General features: G+C 44.5%; 1 protein-coding gene across 2 annotated transcripts in view; it reads right to left on the bottom strand.

Moving 5' to 3' along the window:
* Positions 1-4,703, bottom strand: part of EDC3 (enhancer of mRNA decapping 3) — a 63,271-nt gene extending 58,568 nt beyond the window's left edge. The window contains exon 1 of one of the 2 annotated variants that reach the window (XM_010375863.2): positions 4,522-4,703. The gene's annotated coding sequence lies outside the window, so the exon portion shown is untranslated. The remainder of the gene's footprint in view (positions 1-4,521) is intronic. The other variant, XM_030931239.1, reaches the window with a different exon arrangement.
* Between the last annotated feature and the right edge of the window lie 1,297 nt (positions 4,704-6,000).

Below are 6,000 nucleotides of genomic sequence, written 5' to 3' on the forward strand. Positions count from 1 at the left end.
CACACTACTCTTATAATCCTGATTTGTGTGGATAACTAGATGATCAATTTTAAATTTTCAAGCATAAAATTTACTACTTTAGGATGGGTAGGAAAACTACAGCCCTAAGCCAGAGCTGGTCTGCTACCAATAAAGTTTTATTGGAACACAACTACACACAAATACTTGCGCATTATCTACGGCTGTTTTCTGTTTTTGGGTGGTTTTTTTTTGAGATGTAGTCTTGCTATATCACCCAGGCTGGAGTGCAGTGGAGCGATCTCGGCTCACTGCAACCTCCACCTCCCAGGTTCAAGCGATTCTCCTGCCTCAGCCTCCCAAGTAGCTGGGACTACAGGTGCCTGCCACCACTCCCAGCTAACTTTTGTATTTTTAGTAGAGACTGGGTCTAGCCTCAGCCTCCCGAATAGCTGGGACTACAGGCGCCCACCACCACACCTGGCTTTTTTTTTTTTTCTTTTTTGAGATGAAGTCTCGCTCTGTCAACCAGACTGGAGTGCAGTGGTGCGATCTCAGCTCATTGCAAGCTCCGCCTCCCGGGTGCACGCTATTCTCCTGCCTCAGCCTCCCGAGTAGCTGGGACTACAGGCACCTGTCACCACGCCTGGCTAATTCTTTTTGTATTTTTTAGTAGAGACGGGGTTTCACCATATTAGCCAGGATGGTCTCGATCTCCTGACCCTGAGATCCACCTGCCTTGGCCTCCCAAAGCGCTGGGATTACAGGCGTGAGCCACTGTGCCCAGCCACATATTGTCTATGGCTGTTTTCTCACTACAGTGAGAGTTGAGCAGTAATCACAGAAACCACTTGGCTCATAAAGCCTTTCATCTGGCCTTTCGCAGCAAGTTGACTTTTGCTTTAGGATAAAATTCTGTGGGAAAAGTGGAATGGATACAATTTCAAAAAGAAAAAGGAAAAATACGTAATGGACAAACTCCCAAAATGATAAAAATGACCAAAACTAACTCAACTAACTGTATTATGAAATTGAATTAGTAAAATCTTCCCAGAGAGAAAAACCCAGGCCCATAGGACTTCACTGGTAAATTCTATGAAACACGTAAGAAATAATACCAATCCTACACAAACTCTTTCAGAAAACAGAGGAGGAAGGAACACTTCTCAATTCATTTTATGAGGTCATAATTACTCTGCTACTAAGGCCAAAGATGACATAAAAAAAAGGAAACCTCAGACCAAAATCCATCATGAACATAGTCACAAAAATTCTTAACTAAATGTTAGCAAATTGAATCCATCTACATGTAAAAAGTAGTAGATACATGACTAAGTGGGGTTCATTTCACAAATGCAAGATAGGCTTAAAGTCTGAAAATCAAGTAATGTAACAAGCTATGTTATATATTTCTTAGTGTTTCAAAAGTTTAGTTGTATGTTTTTAAAACATCAAATTGATATTGTATTTAGGTAATTTTATATTTATTTTTAAGAAGTCAATATTTACTTGCCAGAAATTACATCCTAAACTATTTAAAATTAAATACTAACACTATTTAAATCTACGATGAAAAGTTTCAGGTGCCAACTTAGAAGTACATAAGATCTAACAGATTCCCCAGTCTTTTAGACATTCTCAAGAAGTTTTAAGACCAATGACCCAGCCTATACCTGAAAGTCTGAAATGACAAGGAGAAAAACACTCACTCATGCTAAAGCAACACCACCATATCTTCAGACTTTTGACTTCTGCCCATAAATTTACTCTTAGCACATCTAGATCCAAACCTAATATTCCAGGTACAAGCCTACCAGTGATGCAACCTTTCTCATTCTACATTTTGTATTTTCCTAATACAATATACTAATGCAGGTCACATCAGTTCTTCTCACAGCCTTCTTAACCACACCACTGACTGGTGATTAAAACATCAAATCTTTTTATTATAGGAACTCCTGTGAGGTTACATCTCCACCCTCCCCCAATAGGTATAGTTGATTTTTTTTTTGGACCCACGCACAATTTCTCAACATTTATACAAGCTTCTTCCATTTCATTAAACAGCACTGAGTAAATATATTGAGATCTTTTCCCATTCTGGCAATCATCAACCAAATGACTCTTTCTTTACTTCATAAAGGCACCAAATCCAATAAGCAAACCTTCCAGATAAGGTTTCAAATACATGAATTGTATAAAGTGATGAAACCCCAGTTCAGATCACCAGAATTCCAGCTGCAAGTAGTGCTCCCAAATCAAACCTCCATACACAGATGCTCAAACTCATGACTCCACCTAATTCTACCACAATCTGGCAAATTCCTCCATCTCACCCACTCGGTTATCATAAGACTTAGTAAGACCAGGCGCAGCGGCTCACACCTGTAACCCCAGCACTTTGGGAGGCTGAGGTGGGTGGATCACGAGGTCAGGAGTTCGAGACCAGCCTGGCCAACATGGTGAATCCCCATCTCTACTAAAAATACAAAAATTAGCCAGGCATGGTGGCGTATGCCTGTAATCCCAGGTACTTGGGAGGCTGAGGCAGAAGAATCGCTTGAACCTAGGAGGCAGAGGTTACAGTGAGCAGAGATTGCGCCACTGTACTCTGTTCAACCTGGGCAATGGAATGAGACTCCATCTCAAAAAAAAAAAAAAAAAGACTTCATAAATGCCTTGCTAAAATTCTGACACACTATCATTACGGTCACTACACTCCTTTGAGACACAATTTGGATGTCCTGTCCTGCTGTTCTGGCTGAATATAGGAGAACTCTAGTAAGCCCTTCTCTGGATAAGAAAAGAAAAATGATACATCTTCCATTTTGTATTAATTACAGAATCTCACAAACGGCAAGGATTTTAAGCATTTTCTAATATTGTTTTTCTTAGAGACAGAGCCCAGGCTGGCCTTAAGCAATCCTCCCACCACTGCACTCAGCCCTAGTCTAATATTTTTCTTCTTTTCTTTTTTTGAGACAGAGTTTAGCTCTTGTTGCCCAGGCTGGAGTGCAATAGCACTATCTTGGCTCACTGCAACCTCTTGCCTCCCGGGTTCAAGAGTTTCTCCTGCCTCAGCCTCCCAAGTAGCTGGGATTACAGGTACGCACCACCACACTCATCTAAGTTTTATATTTTTAGTAGAGACAGGGTTTCACCATGTTGGCCAGACTGGTCTCCAACTCCTGACCTCAGGTGATCCACCCGCCTCAGTCTCCCAAAGTGCTGAGATTACTGGTGTGAGCCACAGTGCCCGCCCTTAACATTTTTCAAACTATACTTCACCACCCATTAGGGGTCAGACACAATTTAGCGCGTTGCAACCCATTTTTTTTTAGAATGCATCTTCTGTAGAAAGGGTAAGTAAACTTTTCATTGGTGGGTGGGGTTGTGTGTGTGTGTGTAGACACTGAGTGTGCAGGGGCACAATGAGTAATGTCATGATGTAAAATATATCTAACTGTAGGTCACAGGTCAAAAATTTTGAGACACTTTTCTAGCCCCATAACCCTATGCCAAGGAGGCTCTACCAAGAATTTGGTAATAAACAAAAAGTCATGTTTTTACAATCATTTTTACATTATACAGAGAAACCAGCTAAGAGGATTTTGTGCTCAGTACACCTAATCTGCCATTCATTAAAAAAAAAAAAAAAAAAGATTAGGATCCATCTGGGTGTCCAGTTGAAATACTAAACTGCTTGGAGACAACCATTTCTGTTTTGGTGGGGTGAAAACCTGTATTTAAGACAGCAGACTGAAATCGGTTTGGTCTGTGGCTAGGGAAGAGAAGAAAAACCATTCTGGGTCGCGAGTTCCTCATCTGTAACCACAGGAGAAGACTGTTGCCTTGGTCAGTTGATTTTCAACTAATATCCCGATTGCAGAGTTAGGCGAAGCAATTGCTATCGGGAGATTAATTGAAAATCAACTGACCAAGTCAACAAGGGCTATGCCTCCCACAAACCAAAACACTTTAACCACTCAACAAGTCAAGTATTGATAAATACAATCAATATCACACAAAGAGTACTGATAAGAACCATAGACTTGCACCAAAGGCAGAAATGAATCCAGGGATAACTTCCTGGGATTCAGAAGATGTGACCTGGTAAGTATAAATTTCTCAGGCATCCTCTTTTTCTACCCTCCAGTTCACCTCTGTCCTCAAGCTATTAGTCAGGGATGTGGCACTGGCGTTCTTCTCTGCCACCGTATCTCATTATGCAAAGGGAAACTGAGGCACGAAGAAATGAGTGAGCCAATGAACTGCAGCAGCCACCAACAAGGCTGGACTAAGGGCCCAAGCAGCCAATGCCTCACTCCTCACACAATCCCCATACTATTTAGAATCCTGCAGTCCTCAGCCTCCCACCTCAAACCAAACTCCTGGGGCCGCCCATAGTACCCGGCCCCCCTGCGAACCCGATGAAGCCCCCAGCTCTTGCCTGCCTGCCTCTATAAAGGTCTATGAGGCCTGGAACTCCGAAGCCTAAAGCAAGCCCGGCATCCCCCTCCCACGAGCGTCCACAAACCAGCAGCCTCCTCCCTTCGCTCCCACCTCCGCCCCGACGGGCCTGGAGCTCCTCTGCACACCACACCAAGCCGACCACGCAACACCAGACGACCCACAGAAGAACTCTCTCCACGCCCACGCCCACGCCCACCCCCACAGCTTCGGCCGTCGCCGCCGCCGCCGCCGCCGCCGCCGGAAGCGCCCCCACGACTCCACGCCACCGCCGTGAGGTCACTTCCGGCGCGACACCGTGGAATCCAGGGCAAGCAACTGAGGGGCGTGGCACCCGGGAAATTTAAGAGGTTGGAAGAACGTCCCTTCGGCCTTACAGACTTGCGCTTGGGTAGCCATTTTGCTTTCCACGCTTACTTACGTCCTATGCCATCTTGGCTGAAATCGGGGCTCTACCCACGACTCCCCGGCCTCGATGCCCGGGCCCCACGTTGCAGGCTCGATGCAAAGCGCCCGCTTCCCCTCCTGTTCCCCCAGCGCCAATCGCAGAGCTGGAGCGGAGGACTTTCAGGGAGGCCCCCTCCGTGCTCTACCGCAGCTGTGGGACTCAATAAGTGGGACAACCCCCTGATGGATTAAAGAAAACAAGATATTCCTGCCGTGGTCGATCTTCAAAGCGTTATCAGCTTCAGCCCATTTGGGGCTTAGAATAGCCAGTCCATGCTTGACTGCTCTCCCTTCCGCCATATTCAGTACACGGGAAAGTGCTGCTCTTCTACCTTTTGCATTTTAGAGTCTTGATTTATGGGGAGAGGGGAAAGCATGTGTTTGGGGCCAGGACAGTGTAATGAGGAATATTGCACAGCCTTGAAGCCTGACACCTGGTTTGGGAACCACTACTTAGGCGAGTAGCATAAAGTAGGGTAGCAGTTCCAAACCTAGCTCTACAAAATCAGTTGAAGAACTTTGTAAAATTTCCACTTTCTAGGGGACTACTTCGTCCTCCCCCTCCATCACCAGAGATTCCCTAGGTCAGAAGGGTCTTTGTCTTTTACTGTTATTAACGAACACTTCTAGAGCAGTTTTTGGTTCAGGGCAAAATTGAACAGAAAGTAGAGAGTTCCCATATATCCCCTGTACACGTAGGCACATACACACACAACTTGTCCCCTTATGGACATCTTGTGCTACAGTGGTACATTTGGTAACAATTGATGACCCTACTTTGACACATCATTATCACCCAGAGTCCATAGTTTACAATAGCATTTTCTCTCGGTGTTGCACATTCTATGGGTTTTGACAAATATATAATGACATGTATCCACCATTATGGTATCATACACGATAGTTTCACCGCCCTGAAAATCCTCCGTCCTCTGCCTATTCATCCTTCTCAGTCCCCTGACCACTGGCAACCACTGCTACTTTTACTGTCTCCATAGTTTTGCCTTTTCCAGAATCGCATATAGTTGGAATCATACAGTATGCAGCCTTTTCACATCGGCTTCTTTCACTTAGTAATATGCTTTTGAAGTTATTCCATGTCTTTTCATAGCTTGATAGCTCATT

This window comes from Rhinopithecus roxellana, chromosome 5 (assembly GCF_007565055.1).
Source record: "Rhinopithecus roxellana isolate Shanxi Qingling chromosome 5, ASM756505v1, whole genome shotgun sequence".
Lineage (NCBI taxonomy): Eukaryota > Metazoa > Chordata > Mammalia > Primates > Cercopithecidae > Rhinopithecus > Rhinopithecus roxellana.